Source organism: Saccopteryx leptura, chromosome 3 (assembly GCF_036850995.1).
Source record: "Saccopteryx leptura isolate mSacLep1 chromosome 3, mSacLep1_pri_phased_curated, whole genome shotgun sequence".
In the NCBI taxonomy this organism is placed as follows: Eukaryota; Metazoa; Chordata; class Mammalia; order Chiroptera; family Emballonuridae; genus Saccopteryx; species Saccopteryx leptura.
The window spans coordinates 98,166,344-98,184,094 of NC_089505.1; the positions used below are offsets into that span (position 1 = coordinate 98,166,344).

The following is a 17,751-nucleotide window of genomic DNA, read 5'->3' on the forward strand; positions in this document are numbered from 1 at the left end:
TTTACAAAAAAATATATATTACAACCTGGTCAAAATATAGTTGCCTTCAATCCATAGGACAACTAAATTAGTATTTCATCTCATAAAATATCAATGGAGTATCACTCTAACCTAAACAACTGCCAAATTCTTGGCCCACGTTGAATCACCTTCCCAATGGAAAATGACTGCTATTACAGACAGGGCAGGTAATGCAAGAAACCAAGGGAGCTTATCTTACAGAGTAATTTTGTCCTTTAATTATTAGTGTCTATGGTTGCATGGCTTCATAAATATGCTAAAAAGCACTGAATTGTACTACTGAATAGTGTAAATTATATGGTATGTGAATTATGTATCAATTTAAAAATAACTTAGTATTTTGATAATTAGCAACTAGGTTGGTAATCATCTTTTCTACTAAAAAAGCCCAGATAATCAGTATGAGATAGGTACTGCTAGACATTATCGCCAAAAACAGGTAAATTCAAATAAATGACATGCACGTAACACTCTCATACTAGAGCATACTCCTCTGAATTCTGCCAGCCATGAAGCTTATTATCAGCTCATACCAAGCTCTGTATCTCCAGCATACATCATTGGATGCTATTTCCCTTTGAGCTCAGGGTAACAACCAAATAGCTTCTCATAGCACCACTTAAAATTCTAATTCAATCAATGAGCAGTGTAATACTATATGCAAGTGCAGTGCTCCAGAACACATTTTTACTTTTTAAATCTCATGACTGACATACATTAGCACACCCATTTAACACTTCTGTAGTTCAAATTGCTAATTCATATCATTAGGAAATAAAAGCAAAATCATTAACAAGATTCGACAGATGGTATGTAATAACTGAATTAAGACTAACTAGAAATATAAATGCAAAAAAATTCTAATTCTACACATTCTTTTAATAAAATTAGTAAGACAAATTTAGAATTAAATAAAATTTGAAGATTATAGAGAATTAAAGCACAATAGACTTTAAATTATTAAAGTACTCACTACATTTTCACATTAAAGGTCAATTAGGCAGATAAAAAAATTTTAGCAACCAAATTTCATCAGAGAAATCCAGGCTCTATGACGAGATTACATAATGATCTGAATGTTTTCTACTTATACTGTGAAGGAACACCAATCATTTTTTAAAGCAAAATGTTTACTGAAATTTCATGAATGATGAAACTCCTTAGGAGAATTTTAGATCAATGGCGATCACAACTGACCTCTGGTTTGACTCGTAGTCAGCACTCCTCAATAGGTAGATTTTGACAGGTTAGAAAGCACGTAGTCAAAGTCAAGAGAAATCTTCCTCCAGTTTGCTGAAGCCCTAATGTTCCATTTACAACTCTCAGCTCAATGTTTCTAAACTTTGCCCCACTCTACTACAAGGAAAAGCTACTATCCCAAAACTCAGCATAAGCAATATTCTTAAAGAGACAGCCTCACTTTATCACTGCCTCACTGAAAGGGAAAGTGAAAGTACAACCCCATCCTACAAATACTATTTTAGAGAACACACAGACAACTGAGATGAAAACAAATGAATGAAAAAGATCTTTTCTGCATTATTTCTCATTTAAGCTTTAGGGCACTATAGTAATGTCAGTCAATTTTTGCCTTCTCCACTTTCTCCTCCCTTCTACATAGTTTTTTAATAATGAAAAAGATAAATTGTATAAAATAAGGACAGAATTTCAAAACTATACCCTATTTCACAAAGATACTATACATGATTTCTCAAAAGAAGCACTATTTAAAATATAGTTGTTTTGGAAATAGCTATATTCCCTTTAATATTAGTTCTGACCCATAAGGAATATGTCTTACAAAATTAACTTAAAGTGGATTAAAGACCTAAATGTAAAGCCTAAAACTATAAATTTTTAGAATTAAATAGAATAAATCTGCATAACCTCATATTTGGCAATAGACTATTAGATATGACACCACAAGCAAAAGCAGAAGCAACAACAAAAGATTAACTGTACTTCAACAAAGTTAAAAACTTTTGTGCAAAGTACACCATCAAGAAAGTAAAAAACAATGCACAGGGGACCTGTATCTAAAATATATAAACATCTACAGGTGAATAATAAAAACATAACCTAATTATTTAAATGGACATAATCTGAATATACATTTCTCCAAAATAAATATACAAATGACCAAAAAGCACATGAAAAGATATTCAATATAATTAGTCACCAGGGGAATGCAAATCAAAACTACAATGAAATATCACTTCACACCCACTAGGATAGTTAAAATCAAAAAGCCATTATTGTCACTCCAATAAATTCAATTTAAAAAAAACAAAGCCAGTATTGATGAGATTGTAGAGACACTGGATCCCTCATACACTGCTGGTGGGAATGTGAAATAGTATATAGCCCATCGAAAAACAGTCTGAGAGTCCCTCAAAAGCTTAAACATTGTGGTGGTGCAGTGGATAGAGCGTCAATCTAGGACACTGAAGTTCAAAACCCCAAGGTTGCCGGCTTGAGCGTGAGAATCACAGACATGACCCCATGGTCACTGGCTTGAGCCTAATGGTCTCTGGCTTGAGTTAAGGGATCACTGGCTTGGAAGTAGCACCCAGGTCAAGGCACATATGAAAAGCAATCAATGAAAAACTAAAGTGCCGCAACAAATTAATGCTTCTCATCTTTCTCTCTTCCTGTCTCTTTCTCATTATCAAAAAAAAAAAAGAAAAAAAAAAATTTAAACATTGAGTTACCATATGATCCACTCTTAGGTGTTTAACCAAAAAAAATTAAAACATATGCCCTTGAAAAAATTTATACATGAATATTTAATATATGAAACATTACTCAAAATAGATAAAATATGAAAATAACCCGTGTCCATCAGCTGATAAATGGAAGGATACACAAAATGTGATATATTGATACAATTAAATTTTATTTAGCAATAAAAAAAAATACTATACATGGATAAACCTTGAAAACATGCTACGTGAAAGAAGTCAATCACAAAAAAAACACATGTATGATTAGATTTTTATAAAATGTTCAGAATATGCTATAAAGATAAGACTAGTGGTTACTTAGAATGGGAGTGAATAGACAGATAGGAAGCTGAGGACCTGAATAGACAATTCCCCAAAGAAGATACACAGCACTTGAAAAGATGTTCAACATCACTAAGCATGAGAATAATGTAAATCAAAATTACAATGAGATATCACCTCAGACCCAGCAGTTCAACCATTATCAAAAAGACAAGAAGTAAAAAGTGTGGAGATGACCTGATGTAAGTAAAAGGGAAAGCTTGTGTACTGTTGGTGGGATTGTAAATTGGTACAGCTACTATGGCAAACAATATGGAGGTTCCTAAGAAATGAAAATATTTATAGAACCAAAGTACGACCCAACAATTCCATTTCTGGGTATTTATCTAAAAAAAATTAAAACATAACTAAAAAAGATATATTTACCCCGTATTCATTGTAGCATTGTATATAACAACCAAGATATAGAAGCAACCTAAACATTCATCCATAAATGAATGGATAAAGAAGATGTAGAACATTTACACAATGGAATAAAAAAAGAATGAGATCTTTCCATTAGCGACAACACAGATGGACCTAGAGAGTATTATGTTAAGTGAAACAAATCAGACACAGAAAGAAAAATGCTGTATGATTTTACTTAAATGAGGAACATGAAAAACAAAATAAAGGAACAATCAAAATAAAAATGAAACAACTCATAGATACAAAGAACAAATTGATGGTAGCCAAAGGGGAGGGGAATGAGGGGCTGGGCAAAAATGGGTAGGGAATTAAGAAGAACAATATTCCAGTTATTACTTGTGGGAAATATAATGTATGGAATAGGGAATAGAGTCAATAATACCATAATGACTATGTAAAGCTGCAGATAGATGGTTACTAGAGTTATTGTAGTGACCTCTTTTATTTTTTATTTATTTATTTTTTTTGTATTTTTCTGAAGTTGGAAATGGGGAGGCAGTCAGACTCCCGCATGCACCCGACCGGGATCCACCCTGCATGCCAACCAGGAGGCGATGCTCTGCCCATCTGGGGTGCCGCTCTGTTGCAACCAGAGCCATTCTAGTGCCTGAGGCAGAGGCCATAGAGCCATCCTCAGCGCCCAGGCCAACCTTGCTCCAGTGGAGCTGCAGGAGGGGAAGAGAGAGACAGAGAGGAAGGAGAGGGGGAGGGATGGAGAAGCAGATGGGCACTTCTCCTGTGTGCCCTGGACGGAAATCGAACCTGGGACTCCTGCACACCAGGCTGATGTTCTACCACTGAAGCAACCAGCCAGGGCAGTAGTGACCTCTTTTAAAAGACATATACTATACATATAAATGTTTGAATCACTAAATTGTACACCAGAAACACATATATTGTATGTCAACTATACTTATAAACAAATTTTAAATAAGTACGTAAAAGGAAAACTCTCACTTCTTTGACTATTCACCAAGAGGCACAAGTGGTATATTTCTACCAGAGTAAAGTGAAACATTTTTCTATTATCAAAAAACCCATAAATTGTGTAAGTTTTCTTTACTTCATAACTCTAATCAACTATTTTCCGTGTGTTTTCTTTCAATCTAAAATTGCCACAAAGTTGTCTAACTCATTTTGTTTGTAAGTAATAAATCATTTGAATGTAAATGGAGGACTTTACATTTCAACCCATTTAATTTCATAATGCTAATTATGATTCATTTCATTTTGAAATCTAATCCTACACTTAAGTTTGTCATCCAAGTTTCCAAGTAGTTTTTACAAGGATAAGAATTTCATCTTAATTTACATCATTGCAGAAAAAAAATACTAAATAGGTCAGAATTCAAGAAAGAGACTATGACACTCCAGGAGATATTCCTCCAATTCTAAATCCATGCAATAAACAAGCACAACTTTCAGGGTAACTGATCAACTTGCCTACAAATTGCCTACCTTGGTTCTAGAAATTCTCCTACCTTGGTTCATGATATTGTCCAAAAAGGTATCATGAATACTTTCTAGAAATCAAATATTTTGTAGTCTGTATATACAGGGATTTATATTAAGGTATACCCCAACTTTCAGAGTATAATTAGTAAAAAAAAAAAATTTTCATTATGCTTGAGAAACTAGCCATCTGCTAAAGTTATAATTTATAAATAAAAATTTATCCATGTAAGTTTTAACTTAAAAATGAAAGTGGAGCCTGACCTGTGGTGGCGCAGTGGATAAAGTGTCAACCTGGAAATGCTGAGGATGCCAGTTCAAAAAAACCCTGGGCTTGCCTGGTCAAGGCACATATGAGAGTTGATACTTCCAGCTCCTCCCCCCTTCTCTCTCTCTCACTCTCTCTCTCCCCCGCCCCCCTGCTTAAAAATGAATAAGTAAAATCTAAAAAAAAAACACAAAAGTTATAAAAAAAAAAAAATGAAAGTGGAGGCCCTGGGCAGTTGGCTCAGTGGTAGAGCGTCGGCCTGGCGTGCAGGAGTCCCAGGTTCGATTCCCGGCCAGGGTACACAGGAGAAGCGCCCATCTGCTTCTCCACCCCTCCCCCTCTCCTTCCTCTCTGTCTCTCTCTTCCCCTCCCGCAGCAGAGACTCCATTGGAGCAAAGTTTGCCTGGGCACTGAGGATGGCTCCATGGCCTCTGCCTCAGGCGCTAGAATGGCTCTGGTCACAACAGAGCAACACCCCAGATGGGCAGAGCATCACCCCCTGGTGGGCATGCCGGGTGGATCCCGGTCAGGCACATGCGGGCGTCTGTCTGACTGCCTCCTTGTTTCCAACTTCAGAAACATACAGAAAAAAAAAAGGGGGGGGGGGATATTTCTCTTAAAAAAAAAAAAATGAAAGTGGAATATGCTTGAGAAGATTTAGGATATATGACATCAAGCCCAATCAAAATTATAATTATGAATCCTCAGGTCTACAATACAACTAAAGAAAGCTGCTGGCTTTACATGAAAAATTCCTGAAGAAAAATCTCTAGACAAAGCAAAAGCAATATACCTGCAGACTCTAAGCAGTAAACAAAACTGGGGACTGTGCAAAGAGTTACCCTTAGTGAAATAGCCCACATGGTGTTGGGGGTTGGTCCATTTTTTGCTGCTGTTGTGTTATTGTGAACTATTTTTTATCTATAGGCTTTTGTTTTGAAGGAAGGGCCCTGTAAATAGAACTATGCAACACAGCAGCAATGTAAGCAGGTAGAACTCCAACACGAACCTTCTTTCTGGCAAGAAGAGTCCTGGTGGGCCAGAGTATTGGTGGAATTTCAAAGAACAAACTGAAGGAGGAGGATCCCTAATTCTTTGTATGAAACCATGCAAGTCCCACCAGGCTCACCTCTGAGTTGTCCATAAATGGAATACATTGAAAGTAGCATATTCAAAGATCAGAACTGCTCCCTGCCCCAAAGCAAAGACAAAATGTGAGCCCTAAACCTAAATAGTATTATAACAGGTCCCAGTATCTACAAAACATAAAATTTTAAATGTCCAGGACACAATCTAAAATTACTCAACATACAAAAATAGGAAAATGTAACCAATTCTCAAGAACTAGTAGTCAAATCTAAAAAGGTTTACTGCATGGCCTGACCTGTGGTGGCGCAGTGGGATAAAGCGTCGACCTGGAACATTGAGGTTGCCGGTTCGAAACCCTGGGCTTGCCTGGTCAAGGCACATATGGGAGTTGATGCTTCCTGCTCCTCCCCTTTCTCTCTCTCTCTCTCTCTCTCTCCCCTCTCTCTAAAAATCAATAAATAAAATTTAAAAAAAAAAGGTTTACTGCCACCTTAGAAAACATCTCCAAACAAGCCAGAATTTATAAAGCATAACCTTTACATTGTCTAGAACACAATCGAAAATTACTTGACATATATAAAAAAACAGGAAAATCTGACCAATTCTTAGGATAAAAAACAATCAATAGATGCCAACCTTAAAAAGACATTAGGCCCTGGCCCGGTGGCTCAGTGAACAGAGCACTGTCCCAGTGTGCCAAGGCCGCAGGTTTGAGCCCCATTCAGGGCACACAAAGAACTAACCATCTAGATAAGGTAGAAACAATAACATCTAAGTTGAGATCTGAAGGATGCAAATAATGCATCCTATGAAGAGCAAGGGAAACAGCATTCTAGGAAGGGGTTGGGGGGAAGTAGCAAATGTAAAGTCCAGAGCTAGAAAACGGCTGTGCTCAAGTATCATGAGACTAAAGTAAAGGGAATATGCAGGGAGTGTAATGACAGAGTTTGGAAATTTAAGAGGAACTACATCATTTGAAGGTGTGTAGGGAGGGCTTAGTAAGCAATATGAAATCTTAGATAATGGGCAGGCAAAGTTGAAATAGAGGAGGGTCATAACATTAATAGTATTTTTAAAAGACCACTCTGATTGTATATGAAGAATGAATTGAAGAAGTGAAGAAGAAATAACTTTAATATTTCATTTTATTATAAATTTATGAATGTGAAGGCTTAAAAACAAGTAAATGTTAATCCATAAATACATTAAAAAATTTATCACCTTTCTTTTAAAAACTTCAAGGCTTTCATTCTCTCACTTTGTTTCAAATCTAGTCATGGCAGAGTTTATTTTCTCATTATGTTATCTCATTTATGCCTTGCTTTATTTGACCCCAAATTTGAGGTGGCTTACTAAAAAAATACATGTATAATAGAATATTTAAATGAAAGTAAATAAGCAAATATGACAAAGACTAACAGGAAATAATGTTCCACAAAAAAAAAAGAAACATAAAGGCATAAATATAACATATTTAAAAAAATTTTTAAATGATATCATTTGATGAAACAGATCAACTCATATTCAAATCCACTCAATTGTCTACAAGGAGCTCTTATTTCAAGATCCAAACACAGCCCTGGCCGGTTGGCTCAGCAGTGAGCGTCGGCCCAGCATGCAGGAGTCCCGGGTTTGATTCCCGGCCAGGGCACACAGGAGAAGCGCCTACCTGCTTCTCCACCCTTCCCCCTCTCCTTCCTCTCTGTCTCTCTCTTCCCTTCCCGCAGCCAAGGCTACATTGGAGCAAAGCTGGCTTGGGTGCTGAGGATGGCTCTGTGGCCTCTGCCTCAGGCGCTAGAATGGCTCCAGTTGCAGCAGAGCAATGCCCCAGATGGGCTGTGCATCACCCCTGATGGGCATGCCAGGTGGATCCCGGTCAGGCGCATGCCGGAGTCTGTCTGTCTGCCTCCCACCCCTTCTCACTTCAGAAAAATACAAAAAGAAAAAAAAAAATCTAAATGCTATAATTCAGCCAGATTTTAGAATAACTTTTGCAAAATATTTTTCACTACCATAAATCAAGTATGAGCTTTTGCTTTTTCCTTACTGTCTGCATCCAGCCTACATCAAAACACTTGACTTTCTCAAACTAACAAAAGCATAAAACTAAGACTGGCACTTTTACTCAAGCTTACAGAATTATCTTTCTGATAAAAATGTTTAGGGCAAGACCTATCAGGCTCCTATTTAATCAGATAATAGAAACTTAAAGCTATGGGCAATAAACTGTCACTGATTGTAACACAAGATATACTTTAGGGCAAAATGAACTATTTGTGTTACTTTTAGATTGTGTGGCAGGCACATCGCTAACCACTGACAAACAAGACATAGTAGGAGCAGGGACTTCGGAAGTGTAAAAGACCAGAATCTGAATCCCAACTCCCTTATTTAGCTAGATTATCTTGGGGAAAATGATCTGACCTCCTCAAAACCTGATTCCTCATCCATACATTTTGGGAATGCTGGAAAGACTTAATAAAATAAGGCTTGTTATATGCTTGGCACGTCGTAAGCAATATTTCATTATTGCTTTCATAAAGATCGTGATCTTCTTTTCTCTGGACTATTTAGATGACAAGGCATTTTAAGATAACTCTCCAGACTCCTACCATTCCCTAAGAGCACCAAGAACTCTCCAACTTCAGTCGTTAGAGCTTAACAAAGCTAGGAAGAAATACGTGGTTAGGAAAAGCAGGTCTTTGGGAACATATGACAGATATCATGAAAATGAAAAGAGAAGCTTAAAAAAATGTAAGCTGTTCCATATCTGACAAAATTCTATGATACTGATTGATCTTTGCCACTTTAGTGAATTACACAGGATTTCTCTCTGTTATGAAACTTATTCATTCTGACTTAACTGATCTCCCCAAGCTGAGCAGCTTATCACATGAACTTAACAGTTCTTAACTCAAAGCAGTTTACATGGAAGAGTATCCAATAGGGGAAACTGCTTTTCTTATTTACATCTGAACAACTAGGGTCCTTGAGCAAATTAATTCACCCAACTGTCACATGCCAAAAGTAAAGGAGCTGAAAATACTTGTTCCCACCACATCAACTATCAAAGAAACAGATGGGGAAAATCAATACCATTTTATTAGCAAAGCCCCCTACCCACTTAACATTTTTTGAGTGAATATAGTTTTGGTCTGAAGAAAATGATATGATGAGTATTGGCAATATAAAATATCAACCATCATCACTTAGAAAATATAACTCTCCCGTCTGTAGTCATTATTCTTAGAATCAAAGTACACAGGAAATATTTTCATAAATCGGCCTATTTAAAAATTGACAGCCAATAAACATTCCATAAGCAAAGCATTCCGTAAGTCCATCTCACCAGCTCCTTCCTCAGCGTCATCTATGAGAGCAGGTCCTCTAACGAAGATGATTGAAGTCAATTTTTGATCACGAAGCAAAAAACTGAACTAAGTTATCTTTAGATTTTGGTTAACTTACCAAAGAAAAAATATACAAACTTTTACATCACTTATCATTTACATTCAATATTCCATATATGCCACAGCCGGATAGCTTAATTGGTTAGAGCATCATCCCGAAGCGCAGAGGTTGCTGGTTTGATCCATGGCAAGGACATATAGGGACAGATGTTCCTATTTCTATATGCACTCTCCCTCCCTCTCTCTAAAATTAATAAACAGTTTGTAAAATCCCATATATATGTCCTAACAGAGAAAAAAAAAATCCTACAAACCTTCACAACTCTGAACATAATTTCTCAGGATAGAGATCCATGTGAGTCAATGTTATTTTATTTGTTGATTCTGAGGTATGGAAATAACTACAGCCAATGTTTCCCTTCCTCATTCTAGACACACCTAATCTCCAGAAAGACATTTTCTTTCAAAACAGTATTTCTTTTCAACATAAAATGCTAAAAGGCAAGTATGTTATTATAAAAACTATTAAATAGAAAGTTTTTCAGCAGATTTTAAATTCTTACATAGGATGGGCGCAGCCAAGATGATATTTTTTTAATTTAAATAAAAAATTTATTAAAAATCTGAAAAAACAATTCCTGAAAGATTGGCTTTTCCCCAAAACTGTAGCTATACAATGCACTGCGTCTACCACGTTAAAACCTGCCTCAGGCCTGACCAAGCGGTGGTGCAGTGGATAGAGTGTCAGACTGGGATGCCGAGGACCCAAGTTCGAGACCCCGAGGTCGCCAGCTTGAGCGTGGGCTCATCTGGTTTGAGCAAAGCTCACCAGCTTGGAACCAAGGTCGCTGGCTTGAGCAAGGGGTTACTCGGTCTGCTGAAGGCCCACGGTCAAGGCACATATGAGAAAGCAATCAATGAACAACTAAGGTGTCGCAAAGCACAACGAAAAACTAATGATTGATGCTTCTCATCTCTCCGTCCCTGTCTATCCTTCTCTCTGACTCTCTCTCTGTAAAAAAAAAAATTGTTACAGTATATTAAAAAAAAGTCATTTAAAAACCTGCCTCAGACACAAATACAAAAACCATAAACAAGCCTTCAACAATCTGAAAGACAAAAGATAAAATGCCTAAGGAACAATGTGGATGACTTGCAAGATGACTTTTTTCATAAACTACAGGCCAACCTAATTACCATGTATCAAGTATCACATGTTTAAATTTAAGAGTCTTCAAAAAATATTTTTAGCCGGACCAGGCGGTGGCGCAGTGGATAGAGCGTCGGACTGGGATGCGGAGGACCCAGGTTCGAGACCCCGAGGTCGCCAGCTTGAGCGCGGGCTCATCTGGTTTGAGCAAAAAGCCTATTAGCTTGAACCCAAAGTCGCTGGGCCCAACAAGGGGTTACTCAGTCTGCTGAAGGCTCGTGGTCAAGGCACATATGAGAAAGCAATCAATGAATAACTTAGGTGTTGCAACACGCAATGAAAAACTAATGATTGATGCTTCTCATCTCTCTCCATTCCTGTCTGTCCCTGTCTATCCCTCTCTCTGACTCACTCTCTGTCTCTGTAAAAAAAAAAAAAATTAAAAAAAATTTTAAAACAATCAAATATTTTTCAAAGATGGCAGGCTTATAAAGAGATTTTAAAATAAATTGGATCAGTTAGATCAGAAAGGTACAAATTTTTGAAAAATTTAAAAAGAACTAAAAGAGCAAAGGAGAGAATGTTTTGAAATACAATATAAAACATACCAACAACCTGGTGCACTTATCTAATGACAATGCTCTCAAGCCAAACAAGCTCATTTATTATCTGACTTGTATGCCATGATGTTAAATAAACATAAAACCAAGAAGAATATCTAAATAGTAACTCCTAGAACTTTAAAAAAATTAACTTTTCCTTGTCCACAAATAGAACACCTTAGCATAAAAAAAAAGATCAACTCATATTTTTATAAAAAGTAATTTCTAGGTGGTTCTAATATATTTTGGTACGTACTTAACACTCAAACATGGATAGGTATATAGAAATTCTAAACTTGCATAATGATTCAAACCAAAGAATATCACATTATGAATACTTAATTCTCAAAAGCTGCTCCTGTTCTGCCCCAGTACTCAATTTCTCTCTCAGTATCCCCGCTGTTTATATCAAGGTTCCAGACCAAGACAATTGCAAGCCAACCGAAAGTAGAGCTAGCCTCTAAAATTAATAAATAAAATCTTTTTTAAGAAATTAAAATAAAAATGAATTAAATAACCACTTAATCTTTTCTTCTAATTTAGGGGGGAAAGTGGCATTGCTTTTATAGTTTTGTAAATCTCTTTAATGTCTAGTTTAATAGAAAACCAGCTAAAATGTGGTATGTGCTTCTGCATGCAATCTGTTGTAACATGTTATCGTGAAAAAAATCTGATCTGCTACAGATGTGTGGTTAAATAAAAAGGAGTATGTTAATAATTTTCCTGATAATTCAGAGTTCTTTTTTGCTATTCCACTAAAACTTAACAAGCAATAGTTTTTAAAACATAGGTACAATCTGTAATCTAAAATCATTATCAATTAACTTTTAATACATAATTACATTAAAATTAAGTGTTTTATACTTCATTTTAAATGGACCTTTCACCTCTGAATGATTTTGTAACATCATGCACAAAACATCTGGAAAATATTAGTACAAGTTATGCAGATTTTCCAGATGTTGACATAGTTCATTGTACAACATAAAATCTGTTAATAGCACTACTGTGTCATCAGAAAAGTACATAAAAGTATTAGGAAGCTATCAAACTTATGGTAGAGATACAGATACAAGTTTCCAGTATTCTAGTTTTCACTTAAAACTTGTCATTTCCTCATTGGCAACAGTTTAACTTTTTTTTGTAATTTTCTGAAGTGAGAAGTGGGGAGAGGCAGACAGACAGACTCCTATATATGCCCAACTAGGATCCACCTGGCATGCCCACCAGGGGGCGATGCACAGCCCATATGGGGCGTTGCTCTGCTGCAATCGGAGCCACTCTGGCACCTGAGGCAGAAGCCATGGAGCCATCCTTAGCACCCAGGCCAACTCTGCTCCAATGTAGCCCTGGCCGCAGGAAGGGAAGAGAGAGACAGAGAGGAAGGAGAAGGGGAGGGATGGAGAAGCAGATGGGCGCTTCTCCTGTGTGCCCTGACTGAGAATTGAACCCGGGACTTTCACATGCCCAGCCGATGCTCAACCGCTGAGCCTACCAGCCAGGGCTGGCAACAGTTTATTTTTGAAAGTTTATTTTGAAGTTTATTTTTTTTATTTTTTTTTTTAAACTTAAAATTTATTTTAGAGAGGAGAGAGAGAGACAGAGAGAGAGAAGGGGGGAGGAGCTGGAAGCATCAACTCCCACATGTGCCTTGAGCAGGCAAGCCCAGGGTTTCGAAGCGGCGACCTCAGCATTTCCAGGTCGACGCTTTATCCACTGCACCACCACAGGTCAGGCTTTAGCAGACATTTTAAAAAATAAACTTCAGCCTGACCTGTGGTGGCGCAGTGGATAAAGCGTCGACCTGGAAATGCTGAGGTCGCCGCTTCGAAACCCTGGGCTTGCCTGGTCAAGGCACATGTGGGAGTTGATGCTTCCAGCTCCTCCCCCCTTCTCTCTCTCTGTCTCTCCCTCTCCTCTCTAAAATGAATAAATAAAAAATTTTTTAAAAAAATGTCTGCTAAATATCCAAGTCTAAATAATCAATTCATCATTCTTTCAAGTAAAAATGGTGTTACTTTTAAAGCCCCTACTTCTGCCTAAAACTCACTCACAAAAGTGGTTTTCATTAAAACCATTACCAGTGCCTGACCGGGTGGGTGGTGGTGCAGTGGATAGAGCGTCTGACTGGGATGCAGAAGGACCCAGGTTTGAGACCCCACGGTCGTCAGCTTGAGCGCGGGCTCATCTGGTTTGAGCAAAGCTCACCAGCTTGGACTCAAGGTCGCTAGCTCAAGCGGGGGGGGGGGGGGGGGGGGGGGGGGGGTTTGCTCGGTCTGCTGAAGGCCCGCGGTCAAGGAGCATATGAGAAGGCAATCAATGAACAACTAGGGTGTCGCAATGAAAAACTGATGATTGATGCTTCTCATCTCTCTCCGTTCCTGTCTGTCTGTCCCTATCTATCCCTCTGACTCTCTCTCTGTCCCTGTAAAAAAATAAAATAAAGATTAAAACCATTACCAGACAACTATGCAACTGAAGTGCTTCATATGTACCCCCCATTCCATCACGTGAAATATATAAAGGTGTATACTCAGGGATCAAGTTTTAAATAAATGAATAATTTTTACTGTTTCGTTAAAGATACTAAGTTAAACTAGAGCTTTTTTCTTTTTCTTTTTGTGACAGAGGCAGAGAGAGGGACAGATAGGGAAAGACAGGAAAGTAAGAGAGATGAGAAGCATCAATTCTTTGTCGTGGTACTTTAGTTGTTCATTGATTACTTTCTCATATGTGCCTTGACCAGGGGGCTACAGCAGAGCAAGTGTCCCCTTTTGCTCAAGCCAGTGACCCTGGGCTAAACCAGGTGAGCCAGCACTCAAGCTGGCCATCTCAAGGTTTTGAACCTAGGTCCTCTTGTCCCAGTCCTACGCTCTGTCCACTGCACCACTGCCTGGTCAGGCGCCTTTTTCTTTTCTAAGAGTGTACTCTGGTGAAGAACACAATCATTTTTAGTATGGTTTGGTACCTGACTCATACTAAGATGCAAGCAGGTGCCAATGATTCTGCACCATCAGAGAAAATGTCAATAAGTGAAAAAGGGCAAAAAATATTTTAAAACGATTATTAAAATAGTTCTGATCTCTGCCCCTAAATAATATACTACCGTAAGAAAACCATATTCTCTCTCGCAGCCTGATGCCAAAAGCAGAACTTCCACAATGCTAATATCCAGAATAAATTTCCTAGAGCAGAGTAAATCTAGGTAAACAGGCCAGAAGCACAGTGCTCTAAGTAAAAGCACCAGAGAATCCCATAAATGTACTTATATAAAATTAATGCAAAAATGGTCATCAAATGAGGTCATGAAGAAAATCCAAAGGGCTTTTCATTCACACTGACAGAGAACTACTGTGCATTTGAAAAATGAATGATATATTATTCATTAATGTTCTTTCTAAAAAAATGCACAAACTGGTATGAGTGAAGGGTTGCATTCCATTAGCCCATACTTAGTAAAATTTGAAAATGAATGTAGCAAGGGCACCCTTCTCTACTGTTTCCCCACTGAAGCCATTCCATCTGGACCTCTGCCCAGTTATGTAATTCTCCTTCACCTCATCCTTACAATCTTACACTCTAGGCCCAACCATTAAGACCCCCCACTCATCAGTATCGCTAAAACCACTACAGAAACAAAGTCTCCTTGGTTCTCTCATTTTCCCAACCCTCTTTCCCTTTTCTTTAGTTTCAAGTACCTGCACCCATCTAATGACACATCTGTCTAAAATGGCTATAGCAACTATGACAGACTGATTCAGTGACACCAATAAAATCTAAGGGCTTGAGTTGAATCAAATATACCCCACACAAGCCCTATAATCTATACACTATAGCCAATAATTCCAGCTAACACCTAGATTTCAAAAAACTTGAATATAGCCTGACTAGGCAGTAGCGCAGTGGACAGAGTGTTGGCCTGGCACTCTGAGGACCCAGGTTCAAAACCCTAAGGTCTGGCTTGAGCATGGGTTCACTGGCTTGGCTAGAGGCTCCCCTGCCCCAGGTCAAGGCACATATGAGAAAGCAATCAATAAACAACTAAGGGGCCACAACTATGAGTTGATACTTCTCATCTCTCTCCCTTCCTGTCTGTCCCTATCTCTCTCTCTTAAAATAACAAACAAAAAACTTGAATATACTGTAACTTGAAGCCCAGAATTAACTGACAGATCAATTTCAGACTATGTCAAAGAGGTTTAACAGTTCTAAAAACACTGAACTTGAGAGTTTATTCATATCACTAATCTAGAATATAAATTTGATTTTAGTATTTCAGTTCCTCCACTTACTACCTATGCTATTTCTGGGGGATTCACATTTAACATTTTTAGGTTTTGGGGGTTTTTTTAGGTTTTTTTTTTTTTTTGTATTTTTCTGAAGCTGGAAACAGGAAGAGACGGTCAGACAGACTCCCGCATGCGCCCAACCGGGATCCACCCGGCACGCCCACCAGGGGCGAAGCTCTGCCCACCAGGGGGCGATGCTCTGCCCCTCCAGGGCGTCGCTCTACCGCGACCAGAGCCACTCTAGCACCTGGGGCAGAGGCCAAGGAGCCATCCCCAGCGCCTGGGCCATCTTTGCTCCAATGGAGCCTCGCTGCGGGAGGGGAAGAGAGAGACAGAGAGGAAGGAGGAGGGAGGGTGGAGAAGCAAATGGGCGCTTCTCCTATGTGCCCTGGCCGGGAATCGAACCCGGGTCCCCCGAACGCCAGGCCGACGCTCTACCGCTGAGCCAACCGGCCAGGGCCACACTTAACATTTTTAAACATGTGCTTTCACCTAGAAAATGAGGACAAGAATAGTACATACTTCAGAAATTTAATACACAGTTTAAAGAATTTATTTAAGGCATTTAACAGTGTTTTATAAACAGGTATACAATAAACCACTGCTAATATTAAGACCTCTAAGTGCAATTTATCTTTCTAGTATAAAGGTCAAATAAGGTACCAAAAGCACCTGAACCAATGACAAAGTAACACATTTTCCCTCAGATTTCAACCACATATTTATATACCAATTTATTTAACATAACTGTAAATAAATTTTCACCATGCTATATATTATAGTCCCTTCTTAGAATATGTGACTGCCTGACCTGTAGTGGCACAGTGGATAGAGTATCGACCTGGAATGCTGAGATCGCCAGTTTGAAACCTCAGGCTTGCCTGGTCAAGGCACATACAAGAAGCAATGAACAAGTAAAGTGAAGCAACTATGGATTGATGCTTAACTCCCTCCCTCTCCCTCTCCCAAATCAATAAATAAAATCTTAAAAAAAAAAAAAGAACATGTGACAACAGAGCTTTACATCTAAAAAATTAGTATACAAGCCCTGGCAGGTTGGCTCAGTGGTAGAGCGTCGGCCTAGCGTGCGGAAGTCCTGGGTTCGATTCCCGGCCAGAGCACACAAGAGAAGCGCCCATCTGCTTCTCCACCCCTCCCCCTCTCCTTCCTCTGTCTCTCTCATCCCCTCCCGGAGCCAAGGCTCCATTGGAGCAAAGATGGCCCGGGCTCTGGGGATGGCTCCATGGCCTCTGCCTCAGGCGCTAGAGTGGCTCTGGTCACAACAGAGCGACACTCCAGATGGGCAGAGCATCGCCCCCTGGTGGGCGTGCCGGGTGGATCCCGGTCGGGCGCATGCAGGTGTCTGTCTGACTGCCTCCCCGTTTCCAGCTTCAAAAAAATAAAAATAAAATAAAAATAAAAAAATAAAAAATTAGTATCCAGTCATGCAGCACTTAATGACAGGAAAAATGCATTGTGAGGTGATTTCATCATTCTGTGAACTCCATTCTGCACTCACACAAACCTACATGGTACAGCCTACACACCTAGGCTATGTGGTATAGAACCTATTGCTTCTAGGCTATAAACCTGATGGTATTACTATACTAAAATTGTAACACAATGGTGAAGTATTTGTACGTCCAAACAATAAAGGTACAGTAAAATACAATATAAAAGATTTTTTAAATGGTACACCTGTTTAGGGCACTGACCATGAAAGGAACTTGCAGGACTAGAAGTTGCTCCAGTTAGTGAGTGGTGAGGATGAAGACCTAAGAAATTACTGTACACTACTGTAGATTTTATAAAACACTGTACATTTAGGCTACACTAAAATTTTTTAAATTTCATTTTTCAATAATAAATGAATCTTAGCTTAATGTAATTTTTTACTACATAAGCTTTAAATTTCTTAAAAACTTTTGGACTTTTGTAAACACTTAGCTTAAAATACAAACACACTGCCCTGGCCAGTTGGCTCAGTGGTAGAGCGT

General features: G+C 38.5%; 1 protein-coding gene across 22 annotated transcripts in view; it reads right to left on the minus strand.

Annotated features, from left to right (window-relative positions):
- The window catches only part of EIF4G3 (eukaryotic translation initiation factor 4 gamma 3), a 343,178-nt gene that overhangs the window by 256,884 nt on the left and 68,543 nt on the right, over nt 1-17,751 (minus strand). Inside the window, exon 1 of one of the 22 annotated variants that reach the window (XM_066375318.1) lies at nt 1,219-1,325. The exons of the other annotated variants lie outside the window; for them this stretch is intronic. The gene's annotated coding sequence lies outside the window, so the exon portion shown is untranslated. Of the gene's footprint in view, nt 1-1,218; nt 1,326-17,751 lie in introns of those variants that run through there. 22 annotated transcript variants of the gene reach the window in all.